The sequence below is a fragment of the Aulonocara sp. 'chitande type north' Nkhata Bay genome, linkage group LG2 (assembly GCF_057382095.1).
Source record: "Aulonocara sp. 'chitande type north' Nkhata Bay isolate Kocher_YH1m ecotype deep benthic linkage group LG2, A_spYH_male_GT1.1, whole genome shotgun sequence".
Lineage (NCBI taxonomy): Eukaryota > Metazoa > Chordata > Actinopteri > Cichliformes > Cichlidae > Aulonocara > Aulonocara sp. 'chitande type north' Nkhata Bay.
In genome coordinates this window covers 26,772,031-26,791,074 of record NC_141345.1, presented here as the reverse complement: position 1 = coordinate 26,791,074, position 19,044 = coordinate 26,772,031, and the positions used below count along the sequence as shown (strand labels likewise).

The 19,044-nt window shown below is 40.6% G+C and overlaps 2 protein-coding genes and 1 pseudogene across 5 annotated transcripts in view; all 3 read right to left on the bottom strand.

Annotated features, from left to right (window-relative positions):
* The window catches only part of LOC147338011 (protocadherin alpha-C2-like), a 196,890-nt gene that overhangs the window by 131,968 nt on the left and 45,878 nt on the right, over positions 1 to 19,044 (bottom strand). The gene's annotated exons all lie outside the window — the stretch shown is intronic.
* Positions 1 to 19,044, bottom strand: part of LOC147338012 (protocadherin alpha-8-like) — a 75,662-nt gene that overhangs the window by 24,231 nt on the left and 32,387 nt on the right. The window lies entirely within an intron of this gene.
* Positions 12,569 to 15,590, bottom strand: LOC147338013 (protocadherin alpha-3 pseudogene; annotated as a pseudogene).

Below are 19,044 nucleotides of genomic sequence, written 5' to 3'. Positions count from 1 at the left end.
CAGAAACTGCGCCCAAAGTTATCATGAGGTAAAATATGACATTACTGTCCTCATCATCTTTTGCTGCACTTTTAACATCAGAAGCTGCAAAAGCCTCTTTGGGCTCCACAAGTTTGACAATCACAGTAGCTGTTGCTGAGAGAGAAACGTTGCCGTTGTCTTTGACCAGTATGAGCAGTTTATGCTCAGCCTCGTCTGTCTCTGTGAATGAGCGAAGTGTTCTGATCTGTCCTGTATAGCGGTCCAAAGCAAAGAGACTGTGGTCAGTCACTTCCTGCAGTGAAAAGAGCAACCAGCCGTTATATCCTATATCAGCGTCATAGGCTCTGACTTTAGTCACCAAGTGTCCTGCGTTGACGTTTCGGGGAATCTCCTCCACACCTTGAGCAGAACCGTTGGAGCTGAGTGGATACAGGATGACTGGAGCGTTGTCGTTCTGATCCAGGATGAAGACGTTGACTGTGACGTTGTTGCTTAGTGACGGAGTTCCAGAATCTGAGGCAACAACTTGGAACTGGAAAGTTTTCAGTGTTTCAAAATCAAAACTTTTCAGCGCTAAAATTTCCCCATTTTCAGTGTTTATGTTTAGAAATGAAGTGACTTTATTATCTTCACTTCCGTCTCTGATAATATGATAGGAAATGCGCGCATTGTCATTCTCATCACGATCAGAGGCTTTAACAGAAAACACTGAAGCTCCTGGATTATTCCCCTCAGTAACATAGAAAGTATATGGGCTGAGTGAAAACTCTGGACTGTTGTCATTCACATCTGACACCGTAACGCTTATTGTCTTTTCAGATGATAACGGAGGCTGACCTGCGTCTTTTGCCGTTATTGTCAACTCATATTGTGACTGTTTCTCTCTGTCCAGAGGGGATTTGGTCACTAATGAAAACATTTTGTCTTTTAAGGATGTTGATAGAATGAACGGTACATCTTCATTTACACTGCAGATCACTTTTCCATTAAGACCAGAATCCAAATCATTTACACTAATAAGAGCTACTGTAGTTCCAGGCCTGGAATCTTCTGGTATTGAGCTTGAAAATGATGTTACCTCAATCTCAGGTGCGTTATCATTCACATCAATTATCTTAATATTTACACTTTTTTCTGTGGTTAGAGGAGCCAGGCCTCTATCTGATGCCTGGATTTCTATTTCATATCCGTCCTGCTCCTCATAATCTATTAAACCTTTAACAGTTAATTGTCCTGTTAGTGAATTAATGTCAATAATGCTTAATATGTTTTGATGCATACTGTTGCTAAATGAGTAAACCACATCTCCGTTCGGGCCATCATCCAAGTCTGTTGCATTTACCTGAATAATTGGTGTTCCTACCTGAACGTTTTCATTTAGTGTCACTGAATAAATGTCTTTAGAAAAAATAGGCGCGTTATCATTAACATCCAAAACTTTTACGAGAATATTCATGTTACCAGATTTTGGTGGTTTACCCCCATCAAGTGCTGCCAGTATTAGTGAATGGCTTCTTGCCGTTTCCCTGTCTAAAGATTTTTGAACAACTAAAATTGGTATTTTTACGTCATCTCGTTTATCCTTAACTTCCAAACGGAAATGTTCGTTGTTGCTAATTATATATCGCTGCACGGAAAACTGACCACTGTCTCGATCCCGGGCGGCTTTCAGCTGAAATCGTGTCCCGGGCAACACTGACTCTGAAATCTCCAGTGTAGCACTATTTTCCGAAAAAGTAGGTGAATGGTCATTTACATCCAAAACTTCCACTTCAACATAGTGGACCTCCAGTGGGGTTTCTAGCACTGTTTTCACATTTATCACACACGCACTGCTCTGCACGCACACCTCTTCTCTGTCAATCTTCCGACTCACATACAGAATGCCATCGTTTGGATTCACGAAGAAAAGGGGATCATCGTTACTTGAAACAATCCGATACTTCCGGTCTTTCAACGTGTTTTTATCTAATCCCAGATCTCTTGCTATGTTTCCAACTATAGTTCCTTCTTTAACTTCTTCAGAGATCGAATATCGTAATTGCGCTGAGGCTAGAGTCCACAAAAGCACAGCAGCTACACATCCTACCAGACATCCTCTCCTCATTTCCGACTGGCGTTTTCTTTGTTCCATGGTTCTATCCAAAATCACCAGTAATCCATCACAAATAGTTTTTTGACCTTTAAAAAAAAGACTCCAGGGGTTACCTGATTACAAATACTCCCTTTCTAAACAGGTAAAATGAGGCAAACGCAGACTAGAATAAGAACAGAAAAACTGCGCTAATGTGTTACTGAGGCTGGTGTGAGGAGGACGGATTACAAAGCTATGACGACAATATATTGAGCTGCTGATTTTTGTTATCGCACTGACACCATGCGAGCAGGTGTCTCACAGCAGAGAATTCGTCCAGTTTTTATCATATCTGTTTAATGCAAAATTGTTTTATACTTTGCTACAACTCATACTGTCAAGCCACAAGAAAAGATAAAGACGTGGTGTCCAGAGTCAATAAGAGATCTCAATGATTCCCCTAATAAAAAACAAAACAAAAAACAAAAACACGGCCTTTCAGACAATGATCTAACGTTATTTTCTAAAGCCAAAACAATACGTTAAATGATCTACAAACTGTACGTTTGTCTTTTTGTACTTGTAATATTCGAGGAACAGAGAAAGCGTGGGAATTCTTTTCAGCACCATGGACAGCAATTACAAACCACAAGGAAAGCTACGGCCCATTAAGCTGGTTGCATAAGGATTGATATTTACATATTATATTAGATAAACATAAGTATATTATAAACTGCTAAGTGTCAGGTTAAGAAGCTTCAAAATATGACAAACGTGGAAAAATGTTTTAGGACATAAAATACTGCATATGTTGCCAGAAACACATTAGGGTTTTTTGTAAGAGGTCTGGTTATGAATACGTAAGATTTCTTAAGCCATCATAAATTCATGAATAGAAATATGCTTATTTCGCAAAATAAAATATAAACTTTTAATATCTCTTACCTCTCCAGATGTCCTTCTCCTGTCAGGCAGCACTAGAGTATTTGCATGACTGCCCGGAACTATAGTAGATCCTATGCTCATTCTGGGTCCAACTAGCATGTACCGCTTCTCTCCTGATCTGTACTGGATGCTGTGACACAGTGTCCCATCATAATTAGTCTCTGGCAGATATTTAGAAGTATAGTCTGTGGATTTGGAGCACTGCATTGCAATCAGCACGATGATGCTGACGAGAAAAAGCACAGAAACTGCGCCCAAAGTTGTCATGAGGTAAAATATGACGTTACTGTCCTCATCATCTTTTGCTGTACTTTTAACATCAGAAGCTGCAAAAGCCTCTTTGGGCTCCACAAGTTTGACAATCACAGTAGCTGTTGCTGAGAGAGAAACGTTGCCGTTGTCTTTGACCAGTATGAGCAGTTTATGCTCAGCCTCGTCTGTCTCTGTGAATGAGCGAAGTGTTCTGATCTGTCCTGTATAGCGGTCCAAAGCAAAGAGACTGTGGTCAGTAACTTCTTGCAGTGAAAAGAGCAACCAGCCGTTATATCCTATATCAGCGTCATAGGCTCTGACTTTAGTCACCAAGTGTCCTGCGTTGACGTTTCGGGGAATCTCCTCCACACCTTGAGCAGAACCGTTGGAGCTGAGTGGATACAGGATGACTGGAGCGTTGTCGTTCTGATCCAGGATGAAGACGTTGACTGTGACATTGTTGCTTAGTGACGGAGTTCCAGAATCTGAGGCAACAACTTGGAACTGGAAAGTTTTCATCGTTTCAAAATCAAAACTTTTCAGCGCTAAAACGTCGCCATTTTCAGTGTTTATGTTTAGAAATGAAGTGACTTTATTATCTTCACTTCCATCTCTGATAATATGATAGGAAATGCGCGCATTGTCATTCTCATCACGATCAGAGGCTTTAACCGAAAACACTGAAGCTCCTGGATTATTCCCCTCAGTAACATAGAAAGTATATGGGCTGAGTGAAAACTCTGGACGGTTGTCATTCACATCTGACACCGTAACGCTTATTGTCTTTTCAGATGATAACTGTGGCTGACCTGCGTCTTTTGCTGTTATTGTCAACTCGTATTGTGACTGTTTCTCTCTGTCCAGAGGGGATTTGGTCACTAATGAAAACATTTTGTCTTTTAAGGATGTTGATAGAATGAACGGTACATCTTCATTTACACTGCAGATCACTTTTCCATTAAGACCAGAATCCAAATCATTTACACTAATAAGAGCTACTGTAGTTCCAGGCCTGGAATCTTCAGGGATGGAATTTGAAAACGAAGTAACCTCAATCTCAGGTGCGTTATCATTCACATCAACTATTTTGATTATGACGCTTTTTTCTGTGGTAAGAGGAGCGAAACCTTTATCTGATGCCTGGATTTCTATTTCATATTTGTCCCTTTCTTCGTAATCTATTAAATTTTTAACCGTTATTTCCCCTGTCATTGAATCAATGTCAAATAGATTTAATATATTTTGATTCATACTGTTGCTAAATGAGTAAACTATCTCTCCATTAGGCCCATCATCCAAATCCGTTGCATTTACTTGTACGACTATTGTGCCGAGGGGAATATTTTCACTGAGTGTAAAAGAATAATCATGTTTAGGGAAAGCAGGTGCGTTATCATTAATATCCAAAACATTTACCAGGATATTCATGTCACCTGATTTCGGAGGTTTGCCCCCATCCAGGGCCTTCAGTATTAGTGAATGGCTTCCTGCTATTTCTCTGTCTAAAGATTTTTGAACAACTAAAATAGGTATTTTACCATCGTCTCCTTTATCCTTAACTTCCAAACGGAAATGGTCGTTGTTGCTAAGTTTATACTGCTGCACGGAAAACTGACCAATGTCTCGATCAAGCGCAGCTTTCAGCTGGATTCGTGCTCCGGGCAACACTGACTCTGAAATCTCCAATTTCTTGTCTTTTTCGTGGAAAATGGGCTCATGGTCATTTATATCTACAACCTCCACTTCCACATAATGGACCTCCAGCGGGTTTTCTAGCACTGTTTTCACATTTATTACACACGCACTGCTCTGCGCACAAACCTCCTCTCTGTCAATCTTTCTGCTCACATACAGACCACCATCGTTTGGATTCACGTAGAAAAGGGGATCCGCAGTACTTGAAACAATTCGATACTTCCGGTCTTTCAACGTGTTTTTATCTAATCCCAGATCTCTTGCTATGTTTCCAACCATAGTTCCGTCTTCAACTTCTTCAGAGATCGAATACCTTAATTGCGCTGAGGCTACAGTCCACAAAAGCACAACAGCTACACATCCAAACAGATATCCTCTCGCTATTTCTCGTTCACGTTTTCTTTGTTCCATGGTCTTGTCCTTAATGTTCAAAGATCTATCACAGAAAACATCGCGACGTCGTGATAGAACACAGTGTTTTTCACTACTGTAAACAATCCTGTTCTTAAGAAAATAGGAATAAAATTATCGCAGTTACAGGGAAGAATGAGAACAGAAGAGAATGCGGTAACGTCGAAGTGAGAGCCTTATCAGGAGGAGGAACCACATTACAATGAGACAACGTCACACACTGCTGACTTGTGATATTGTACTGACACCATGCGACCAAGTGTTTCTCTTCGGTGAAACGAAGTATTAGCGTACCAGCTGAATGGTACACTGTTCTGTATCTGCCTGTAAATCTGTGACCAAACGCGATCGATAGTTGAAAAGAGACAAGCCTTCACCTTCAATCACACGCTACTGTGGCTGAGGCTATTCCTTCTTGTGTGCTTAAATTATGAGTCCAAACATCTAAAACATACACACAGTAACGACAAACTATTAATCCTGACTTTGCTTCCATTATACTGACACCACATGACCAAAAGTCTAACTGCAGACAACACACTAGTAATGCATTAGTTAAAAATAAGTAAAATGAGTACCCTGGGGTAATACCAACCCAATGCTTCTTTTGTTGTATTCTCATCATGTAGGAATATTAAATGTTTACTCTGTATCGTTACAATTGTTGCAAAGAACAAGTTAAGATTCCTGGTTCGTTATATGAGTTACAACTACACATACTTGAAACAGGATTTTCAACACCATGTAAAGCGATAGTCAGAAACTTCACCTTGGTCCAGTTGAGTTATGCGTTGTTATCGTTCATATTTTTTATAAAGAAGAAAAACGTAAAAACACCCCTAATTAAAATATTGTTTTTTAAATCTGTTTTAGTTCCTTAATCTGTCTTTGCAGCTGGATGTTTTTTAAAAGTTGTTTGACTTTAGAATGGCATTTAATATATTAAATATACTCTATGTCTAAAATGACTTGTCTCGTATTTTAAAGAAAAGCCTAACTCATTTCATTTTATACTGACACAGAGAGAGAAGAATAATTCTTACGAATAAAATCTTGGCAGATGTTCTTGGATATCGCTCAAGTTGTTTCCATAAGTATTAGTTGTAAACACAAATTTCCACAAACTATAATCAGTGCATGAATGCGAATGTACTGTGCATTTATTTAATTGGAAAATGTTGAATATTCCTTACCTCTTCAGATGTGCGTCTCCTATCAGGAAGCACTAGTGTATTTGCATGACTGCCCGGAACTATAGTAGATCCTATACTCATTCTGGGTCCAACTAGCATGTACCGCTTCTCTCCTGATCTGTACTGGATGCTGTGACACAGTGTCCCATCATAATTAGTCTCTGGCAAATATTTAGAAGTATAGTCTGTGGATTTGGAGCACTGCATTGCAATCAGCACGATGATGCTTATGAGAAAAAGTACAGAAACTGCGCCCAAAGTTATCATGAGGTAAAATATGACGTTACTGTCCTCATCGTCTTTTGTCGCACTTTTAACATCAGAAGCTGCAAAAGCCTCTTTGGGCTCCACAAGTTTGACAATCACAGTAGCTGTTGCTGAGAGAGAAACGTTGCCGTTGTCTTTGACCAGTATGAGCAGTTTATGCTCAGCCTCGTCTGTCTCTGTGAATGAGCGAAGTGTTCTGATCTGTCCTGTGTAGCGGTCCAACGCAAAGAGACTATGGTCAGTCACTTCTTGCAGTGAAAAGAGCAACCAGCCGTTATATCCTATATCAGCGTCATAGGCTCTGACTTTAGTCACCAAGTGTCCTGCGTTGACGTTTCGGGGAATCTCCTCCACACCTTGAGCAGAACCGTTGGAGCTGAGTGGATACAGGATGACTGGAGCGTTGTCGTTCTGATCCAGGATGAAGACGTTGACTGTGACGTTGTTGCTTAGTGACGGAGTTCCAGAGTCTGAGGCAACAACTTGGAACTGGAAAGTTTTCAGCGATTCAAAGTCAAAACTTTTCAGCGCTAAAATTTCCCCATTTTCAGAGTTTATGTTTAGAAATGAAGTGACTTTATTCTCTTCACTTCCGTCTCTGATAATATGATACGAAATGCGCGCATTGTCATTCTCATCACGATCAGAGGCATTAACAGAAAACACTGAAGCTCCTGGACTGTTCCCCTCAGTAACATAGAAAGTATATGGGCTGAGTGAAAACTCTGGACGGTTGTCATTCACATCTGACACCGTAACGCTTATTGTCTTTTCAGATGATAACGGAGGCTGACCTGCGTCTTTTGCTGTTATTGTCAACTCATATTGTGACTGTTTTTCCCTGTCCAGAGGGGATTTGGTCACTAATGAAAACATCTTATCCTGTAAAGATGGTGATAAAGCAAACGGAACATCCTCACCTACGAAACAAATAACTTTTCCATTAAGACCAGAATCCAAGTCGTTTACACTAATAAGAGCTACTGTAGTTCCAGGTCTGGAATCTTCTGGGATTGAGCTTGAAAATGATGTTACCTCAATCTCAGGTGCGTTATCATTCAAGTCAACAATCTTTATTTTTACGCTCTTTTCTGTAGTTAGAGGAGCCATACCTTTATCTGACGCCTGGATTTCTATTTCGTATTTTTCCCTCTCCTCATAGTTTATCAACCCTTTAACGCTTAACTCTCCTGTTAATGGACTGATAGCAAAGAAATTTAAATCTTTTTGATTTATACTCTTACCAAATGAATAAACTACATCTCCGTTAGGTCCATCATCTAAGTCTATTGCATTTACTTGTATGACTATTGTACCAAGTGGTGTATTTTCATTGAGCGTAACAGAATAATCATCTTTAGAGAAAGCAGGAGCGTTATCATTAACATCAAGAACATTTACCAGAATATTCATTTCGCTTGATTTCGGAGGTTTACCCCCATCCAGCGCCGTCAGTGATAATACATGGCTCCCTGTAGCTTCCCTGTCTAAGGATTTTTGAACAACTAAAATAGGTATTTTTCCATCATCTCCTTTATCCTTAATTTCCAACCGGAAGTGATCGTTGTTGCTAAGTTTATACTGCTGCACGGAAAACTGTCCACTGTCTTGGTCACGTGCTGCTTTCAGCTGAAATCGTGTCCCGGGTAATACTGACTCTGAAATCTCAAGGGTTGTCTGGTTGTCTTGGAAGCTGGGTGAATGATCATTTATATCCAGCACTTCTACTCTAGCATAATGGACCTCCAGTGGGTTTTCTAGCACAGTTTTAACATTTATTACACACGCACTGCTCTGCGCACACACTTCCTCTCTGTCAATCTTTCTGCTCACATACAGAACACCATCGTTTGGATTCACATAGAACAGGGGATCCGCATTACTTGAAACAATCCGATACTTCCGGTCTTTCAACGTGTTTTTATCTAATCCCAGATCTCTTGCTATGTTTCCAACCACAGTTCCTTCGTTAACCTCCTCGGAGATCGAGTATCGCAACTGCGCTGATGCTACAGTCCACAAAAGCACAGCAAATACGCATCCGACCAGATATCCTCTCCTCATTTCCGACTGGCGTTTTCTTTGTTCCATGATGAAAACGAAAATTTTCAATAATCCATCACAATGACTATAAATCTGTTGGAAATGCAAAAAAAGAACAACCTCGTTCTTGCAAACACTCCTGTGATATTTGTACATGCAAAACCTGGTGTAAACCCAGAGAACAATCCGCGAAACGATGCTCCCCTTGTCGATGTGAAATAGCTAAGGGGTGGAACCAAAAAGCAGTAAGGACAAGCTTGTGGGTGGAAGGTTTTCTATATCGCACTGACACCATGCGAGTTTTATTCTCATTACAGAAAATTGGCTTCATATTGGATTATTAGAGCAGTATGATCGGTTTATGAAAAGCGAAGAAGAGATTTAGTGTCCATCAGAAGATTACAAATCCAACACAAATTAAAAAATATATAATCTCTTTATTTCACGCAGAACCAGCGAGTATTTTAAATTTGTATTGTTGTTATCTCACGAGTTAAGCAAATCGTGTCACTGCAGAATTACCTTGAAACGAAGCAAGGCACTTTTCAGCACCAAGGATAGTTATTTAGTTTGCAAATTGCTTTCACTGAGTGAGTCCCGCACATTTTTGTATCTCATTAATTGACTGGTAGCTAAAAACACTCACTTGTCTGAAATAAATCAACCTTGATTTGTTGCTCAATAATTTCAGAATAACAAGGTATTATAATAATGTCCAATGAGACACTTTAAAATATCACAGCTGCTCTGATCGAGGTGAGGGAGATGAAAAGGATGCATTTTTGTATGACTAGTGATTAAAATGAAAAGTACAACTTAGGGGAAGAACGTTATATTTTAAGGTATGCCTTACCTCAGATGTTCTCCTCCTGTCAGGAAGCACGAGTGTATTCGCATGACTCCCAGGTACTATAGTAGATCCTATACTCATTCTGGGTCCAACTAGCATGTACCGCTTCTCTCCTGATCTGTACTGGATGCTGTGACACAGTGTCCCATCATAATTAGTCTCTGGCAGATATTTAGAAGTATAGTCTGTGGATTTGGAGCACTGCATTGCAATCAGCACGATGATGCTGACAAGAAAAAGTACAGAAACTGCGCCCAAAGTTACCATGAGGTAAAATATGACATTACTGTCCTCATCATCTTTTGTCGCACTTTTAACATCAGAAGCTGCAAAAGCCTCTTTGGGCTCCACAAGTTTGACAGTCACAGTAGCTGTTGCTGAGAGAGAAACGTTGCCGTTGTCTTTGACCAGTATGATCAGTTTTTGCTCAGCCTCGTCTGTCTCTGTGAATGAGCGAAGTGTTCTGATCTGTCCTGTATAGCGGTCCAAAGCAAAGAGACTGTGGTCAGTCACTTCCTGCAGTGAAAAGAGCAACCAGCCGTTATATCCTATATCAGCGTCATAGGCTCTGACTTTAGTCACCAAGTGTCCTGCGTTGACGTTTCGAGGAATCTCCTCCACACCTTGAGCAGAGCCGTTGGAGCTGAGTGGATACAGGATGACTGGAGCGTTGTCGTTCTGATCCAGGATGAAGACGCTGACTGTGACGTTGTTGCTTAGTGACGGAGTTCCCGAATCTGAGGCAACAACTTGGAACTGGAAAGTTTTCAGCGTTTCAAAGTCAAAACTTTTCAGCGCTAAAATCTCCCCATTATCCGAGTTTATATTTAGAAATGAACTGATTTTATTATCTTCACTTCCGTCTCTGATGATATGATAGGAAACGCGTGCACAGTCATTTTCATCACGATCAGAGGCTTTCACCGCAAATACGGAGGCTCCTGGACTGTTATTCTCTGTGATATAAAACGTGTAAGGACTTGTTGAAAACTCTGGACTGTTGTCGTTTACATCTGATATAACCACGCTTATAGTCTTTTCAGTTAAATGGGGAGGTTCACCTGAGTCCTTTGCAATAATCGTGACATCATATTGAGAAGTAATTTCTCTGTCTAACTGGGAGATGGTAACTATAGCGTACATATTTTCCTGTAATGATGGAGATAACGTAAACGGGACTCCTTGTTTGATTGAGCAAATGACCTTACCATTGATTCCAGAGTCTAAATCGGTGACACTAATGAGGGCCACTGTAGTTCCTATCTTTGAATCTTCCTTGATAGAACTAGAAAATGATGTCACTTCTATCTCAGGTGCATTGTCATTCACGTCAGCAACGGTTATCACGACACTCTTGCCAGTTTTTAATGGAACCTGTGCCTTATCAGATGCCTGAATATCAATTTCATAACTTGTACTTTTCTCGAAATCTAACTTACCTGTTACATGAATTTCGCCAGTGTTTGCATCTATACTAAAAAGCTCCATTATTTTTGGATCGACTTCGTTACCGAATGAATATATTATTTCACCGTTTGCTCCCTGGTCCAAATCTGTTGCATTCACTTGAATGACGACAGTACCAGTGGGGATGTTTTCTTTAAGTGTAGCAGAATACAGCTCTTTGGTGAACACTGGGGAATTGTCATTAATATCAAGTACATCCACAGTGATTTCTATATCGCCTGATTTCGCCGGTTTCCCTCCATCAACGGCTGTTAAACGTAACTTGTGCTTCTCGTTTGTTTCTCTGTCTAACTGCTTCTGCAGAACTAAGAATGGTATTTTCTGGTCTTTGCCACGGTCCTTTACTTCTACTCTAAAATATTCATTATGACTTAGTTTATATTGCTGAATTGCGAATTGGCCCACATCGGGGTCACGCGCGGCCTGTAGCTGAAATCTCGCTCCTGGTAGAGCCGACTCGGAAATTTCAAGCCTTTTCTCTTTCTCTGGAAAAACGGGAGAATGATCATTTATGTCTAGTATTTCCACTGCCACATAGTGAATCTCTAGTGGGTTTTCTAGCACGGTTTTTAGGTTGATGGTGCATGCACTGCTTCGTTCGCACACCTCTTCCCTGTCTATCCTTCTTTTCACATACAGGATGCCATCGTTTTGATTCACCTGGAACAGTGATTCCGTTGAGCCTGTTACAATGCGGTATCCTCTGCCTTTGAGTGCACTCTTATCAAGCCCCAAATCCTTAGCTATATTTCCCACGATGGTTCCATCTTGAACCTCCTCGGATATGGAATATCTGATCTGTGCAAAAGCTCCGCTACATAAAATAACCAAAACAATTATGAAGACGAACCAACACCGCCGGTCCTTCCGTGCTTTGCCTTCCCTTTGTTCCATGACAAAGATGACTGAAAATAGTCCATAAAATCCCTGCTTGCAAAGCCAGCCAGTGTCCGATGATCCTGTATGTTAACCAGGATCTGTTTTGGGGGAATGCTCTGAAAATAAAGCACACTCGTTGCCGTGAATCACGATCTTACCTTGAAATTTGCTATTTGAGAGAAAAATAGCATATCGGCTCGGTTGAAATACCACTCGTGACGTAAGGTACTGCCAAATACAGAGAACCACTGAACTACACTGACATCAAGCGTTAGGTTTTGTTATTTACACAGACTACAGTTAAAAAAAAAGAAAAAAATTAAAATCCCCCAGATGAGTTATATTCTCACGCTGACGTAAACAGGTCTTTATTGACCTATAGGACCGGATTTTGCACAAAGCCCAACTCTGGACACTCGAATACATTTGAAAATATACAAGTACAAAGTACAACACGTATACATTATGTGTTGTGCTTTACTGTAACTGTGTAGTTAGCATATACTAAGTAGAAAACATCAGCAAAAAATACCACACAAATAACCTTACCAAAAACCCACAAGTGGAAGAGGAAAACGGTTTTCAGTGTTTACTAATGCCCGACATTTGTGACACTAGTAACAAATCAGCACCATGGAGAGTGAACACAGAGTACTGGTAAAAGTATTACTCTTGTTAAATATAATAAAAATTAAACTAAAAACGCTTTAAATGAAATCAAATTCTCCCATATACCATTCAAAAAACTCATTAAGCCACTGTTAGCTAATATAAAATAACCCTACCTCTTCAGATGTGCATCTCCTATCAGGAAGCACGAGTGTATTTCCATGGCTGCCCGGAACTATAGTAGACCCTATACTCATTCTGGGTCCAACGAGCATGTACCGCTTCTCTCCTGATCTGTACTGGATGCTGTGACACAGTGTCCCATCATAATTAGCCTCTGGCAGATATTTAGAAGTATAGTCTGTGGATTTGGAGCACTGCATTGCAATCAGCACGATGATGCTGACGAGAAAAAGTACAGAAACTGCGCCCAAAGATATCATGAGGTAAAATATGACATTACTGTCCTCATCATCTTTTGCTGCACTTTTAACATCAGAAGCTGCAAAAGCCTCTTTGGGCTCCACAAGTTTGACAATCACAGTAGCTGTTGCTGAGAGAGAAACGTTGCCGTTGTCTTTGACCAGTATGAGCAGTTTATGCTCAGCCTCGTCTGTCTCTGTGAATGAGCGAAGTGTTCTGATCTGTCCTGTATAGCGGTCCAAAGCAAAGAGACTGTGGTCAGTCACTTCCTGCAGTGAAAAGAGCAACCAGCCGTTATATCCTATATCAGCGTCATAGGCTCTGACTTTAGTCACCAAGTGTCCTGCGTTGACGTTTCGGGGAATCTCCTCCACACCTTGAGCAGAACCGTTGGAGCTGAGTGGATACAGGATGACTGGAGCGTTGTCGTTCTGATCCAGGATGAAGACGTTGACTGTGACATTGTTGCTTAGTAATGGAGTTCCAAAATCTGACGCAACAACTTGGAACTGGAAAGTTTTCAGCATTTCAAAGTCAAAACTTTTCAGTGCCACAATTTCTCCATTTTCAGAATTAATATTTAGAAAAGAGGTGAGCGTATTTTCTCCCCCCCTTTCTCTTAAGATAAGATATGAAATAAGAGCATTACTTCCCTCATCATTGTCTCGGGCTGCCACTGAGAAGATCGACGCCCCTGGGCTATTATTCTCAGTTATGTAGAAAGTATATGGATTCTGTAAGAACTCAGGGCTGTTGTCATTCACATCTGAAATAACAATATTTATACTTTTCTCCGATGATAAGGAAGGTTTGCCTGCGTCTTTAGCAACTATCAGGACATTATACTGGGATTGTTGTTCTCTGTCTAAAACCTGTTTCGTTACTAGAGAATACATGTTACTTTGTAAAGAAGGTGCGAGCAAAAAGGGAGCATCTTTGCTTACATAACATACTACTTTTCCATTCAAATCAGAATCGGAGTCTTTGACACTAATTAACGCCACTGTGGTTCCTGGTTTTGAATTTTCAGGGAGTGCATGAGAAAAAGATGTCACTTCAATCTCTGGTGCATTATCATTTACGTCAATTATATTAATAATGACGATTTTGTCTGTTGTCATTGTAGCTGCTCCTTTGTCGGATGCTTGAATGTCGATTTCATACCTGCCGCTTTCTTCAAAGTCTATTTGTCCCGCCACTATGATTTCTCCAGTAACCGGATTTAAGTCAAAACGTTCACGTACCCGTGCTTCCACGTCATTTCCAAATGAATACACAACCTCACCATTTAATCCTTCATCCAGGTCTGTTGCATTAACTTGAATCACAGTCGTACCAAAAGGAGAATTTTCTTTGAGGTGCGCACTATATGCCTCCTTACTGAAAACAGGAGGGTTGTCATTAACATCGGAAACATTAACAATTATTGTCATGTTACCAGATCTTGGAGGTTTACCTCCATCAAAGGCTGTCAGAAGCAACACATGAGTTTTAACAGATTCTCTATCAAGTGATTTTTGAAGGACTAAACTCGGTGTTTTACGGTCTTCGCCCCGGTCTTTCACTTCTAAACGGAAATGTTCATTGTGACTCAGCTTGTACTGCTGGACAGACAGCGAACCACTATCAGCATCACGGGCTGCTTGTAACTGAAATCGTGCTCCTGGTAGTGCAGATTCAGAAATTTCCAACGTATTTTCTTTTTCAGGAAAGATCGGTGCGTGGTCGTTTACATCCAGAATCTCCACTGCCACGTAGTGCACCTCGAGTGGATTTTCTAACACTGTTTTTAGGTCGATAACACACATCTTGTTTCGGTCACACACTTCCTCTCTGTCGATTTTTCGGTTCACATACAAGATCCCATTATCTGTGTTTACTCGGAAAGGAGGCTCTGCTGAGCCGGAGACAATGCGGTACCCCCTCTCTTTCAGTGTAGCCTTATCGAGACCTAAATCCTTCGCGATATTTCCAACAGCAGTTCCTTCTGTATTTTCCTCTGAAATTGAATATCTAAATTGTCCCAAAGCGGTCTTCCAGACCAGAACCAAAACCAAAATGTATACAATCCATATTCTCCTCGTTCTCCACGTTAGGCATCGCCTTTGTTCCATGGCGTAAAGATGAAACAGCGAAATGAAGCAACTTTCAAATCGCTACACTCATACACTCAAATAGGATTGTTCCGCCACACCCGTTATTACAATCTGACAGTTTTTCAGAATAAAAATTCTTAGCGATTAAATTGTCTCTAGTCCTTCACACACAGAAACGTCCTCCATTCGACTGTTTTAAAGGAAGGGGATGGCTCTTGTGTATATAATTGTAACCTTGTGGAAGCATTATTTGTCCTTACACTGACACCAAGTGACAAACAATCACACTGCAGACTTCAAAAAGAAGCATGCTTCAGAAACAGCAAACTTGTCGAGATAATAAATGTTGTAACCAAATTTAGAAAAAAAAGAAAAGAAAAACATTCAGCCTACTCCACTTTCACCATTCTAAAACAAAAGTAAGCAAAACCGTTCTATCCAAATTTCTTTTGACATTACTCCATGCATGTGCTGTTGCTGTTCATGATTACGCTGCCTGTTGTTGTAATGCAATTCCAGTCAGAGGGACACGAACTTGCCACAGAAAATTTCAGCACCGCGGAAAGCGACAATGTAAAAGGTAAACTTCCAGACAAATACGAAACAAATACAAATCCGACTGAAATACCAGGAGTATTTACACTGGCATATTTAGAGGGTATTAAAACGGACAGATAAGCTGAAGCTGTGAAGCTAACGAGTCTAGGATCCTCATGTATGCTAATGCTAGCATTACAACAGCAGCAATATAAGTGATGTACATAAAGGACCTATAATCATGACCCACTGTTCCAATATTGATAGTACATAACGAGGAAAACGTTGTATATTTGAAACACGTTCTATATATAGTGGCAAAGAAGATTTTAGAAACTGTATGAAGGCAGGTGATTTTAATAATTTCAATTCGAAAAATATAAATTAGAGGACGATGATTTGATTATAATAAATTAAATTTTTGATCCGTGAACATATCATTAAAGTAAAAATCAACATTTTGAGCTGTTAAAATACAGCACAGAGGTAAACTGTTCATCTTACCTCATCAGATGTCCTCCGCCTATCAGGAAGCACAAGTGTATTTGCATGGCTACCCGGCACTATAGTAGATCCTATACTCATTCTGGGTCCAACTAGCATGTACCGCTTCTCTCCTGATCTGTACTGGATGCTGTGACACAGTGTCCCATCATAATTAGTCTCTGGCAGATATTTAGAAGTATAGTCTGTGGATTTGGAGCACTGCATCGCAATCAGAACGATGATGCTGACGAGAAAAAGTACAGAAACTGCGCCCAAAGTTATCATGAGGTAAAATATGACATTACTGTCCTCATCATCTTTTGCTGTACTTTTAACATCAGAAGCTGCAAAAGCCTCTTTGGGCTCCACGAGTTTGACAATCACAGTAGCTGTTGCTGAGAGAGAAACGTTGCCGTTGTCTTTGACCAGTATGATCAGTTTTTGCTCAGCCTCGTCTGTCTCTGTGAATGAGCGAAGTGTTCTGATCTGTCCTGTGTAGCGGTCCAAAGCAAAGAGACTGTGGTCAGTCACTTCTTGCAGTGAAAAAAGCAACCAGCCGTTATATCCTATATCAGCGTCATAGGCTCTGACTTTAGTCACCAAGTGTCCTGCGTTGACGTTTCGGGGAATCTCCTCCACACCTTGAGCAGAGCCGTTGGAGCTGAGTGGGTACAGGATGACTGGAGCGTTGTCGTTCTGATCCAGGATGAAGACGTTGACTGTGACGTTGTTGCTTAGTGACGGAGTTCCCGAATCTGAGGCAACAACTTGGAACTGGAAAGTTTTCAGTGTTTCAAAGTCAAAACTTTTCAGGGCTGAAACATCCCCATTTTCGGAGTTAATATTTAGAAATGATGTAACTTTATTTTCATGACCCGCATTCCTAAGAATATGATAGGAGATAATCGCATTATCTCCTTCATCACTGTCGGATGCGGTTATACAAAACACAGAAGCTCCCGGTGGGTTATTTTCGGCAATGAAGAACGTATAGGGACTCGCTGAAAACTGCGGACTATTATCATTCGTATCTGACACAAACACGTTTACTGTTTTTTCCGATGTTAAGGCTGGCTCACCAGCGTCCTTTGCAATTATTGTTATATCATATGTTGATTTTTGCTCTCTGTCCAGCTGTGACTTGGTGACCACGGCGAACATGTTATCTTGTATTGACGGAGTTAGTGTAAAAGGGCTGTCCCCTGCGATATAGCTGATTATTTTTCCATTTAACCCAGAGTCTGAATCTGTAATGCTGAGAAGCGCGACCGTTGTTCCTGGTCTAGAGTCCTCTGAAACTGCACTTGACAGCGATGCCACTTCTATCTCAGGGGGATTATCATTTATGTCTCCAATGTTAATTATCACACTTTTATAAGTTTTAAATGGAATGCTTCCCTTATCAGAGGCTTGTATATCGATGTGATAGCTGTCTTGTTCTTCAAAATCTATGTGACCTTTTACAATTATCTCCCCAGTAACAGAGTCTATATCAAAAAGCTCTCGAATTTTACCTTTTACGCCACTGCCAAATGAATAAACTACTTCCCCATTGGGACCATCATCCAAATCGGTTGCGTTAACCTGAATGACTGTTGTGCCAGCCGGGGTGTTTTCCTGTAGTACAGCTGAATATGTATCTTGGATAAACACTGGCATGTTGTCATTAACGTCTAAAACATCTATGTATATTTCAACTGTGCCCGTGTTTTGGGGTGTTCCACCGTCTATAGCCATGAGCACCAATTTATGGCTACTTTTAACCTCTCTGTCTAGCTGTTTACCCAACGTTAAAGTTGGAGTTTTACCATCTTTGCCTCTGTCTTTAATCTCTAAACGAAAATGGTCGTTCTGACTTATTTTATACTGTTGGATAGAGTTTGTGCCACTATCCGGATCGTGAGCGTTTTGTAACTGATACTGTGCTCCTGGTAATGCAGACTCGGAGATCTCTAGTTTCTGAGCTTTGTCGGGAAATGCAGGAGAGTGGTCGTTTAAATCCGCTATTTCCACTATGACATAATGTATTTCTAGTGGGTTTTCAAGCACAGTTTTGAGACTAATTACACAAACATTATTATCCTTACATACTTCCTCTCGGTCTATTTTGCGCTTTGCGTAAAGGACCCCATCATCCTCATTTACATTGAAAAGAGGTTCAGTCGAGCCAGATATAATGCGAAATCCCCTCTGCTTCATTATATTCAGATCTATTCCCAAATCTTTAGCGATATTCCCAACAACACTCCCTTCTGTTAGCTCTTCTGATATAGAGTACCTCAGCTGTCCTGAAGCGATTGTGAAAAATAAAAGCACAACAAAAACGCTGATGAGTGGTGATCGCTGTCGCCATGATTCCCGTCGCCTTTGTTTCATACTGTGAGGTAAACGTAAAAATCCAAACGCTTCCATCATTCGCCACATGTTTAGATTTTTGTCTCCATAGCAGCAAGAAATAAATCCACTTCTCGTATATTATTTGCCAGTGTAAAATAATAGTCACCACACGCTTAGAGCAAGTCTTTCAACTAAACGCTCTCAAACCAGACTGCATGTAGCGTGGTTGGACTCGAGTATGACGTTCAGAGACGCTATAAGGCGTTATACTGACAAGGTACCGCCACCTTGTGAATATGTGTAATAGTACAATTTATGATATCAAGCTGACAAATAATTATGGCTACTGCATCACTAAACTGACGTGTTTGAGGTCATTGTCGAAATTCTATCCAAATCCAGTTTCACCACCATTGAGAATAATGACAAAAATCAATAGGTAGAATACGTGGCAACACGTTATTACTCACCTCTTCAGGTGGGCGTCTTCTGTCTGGC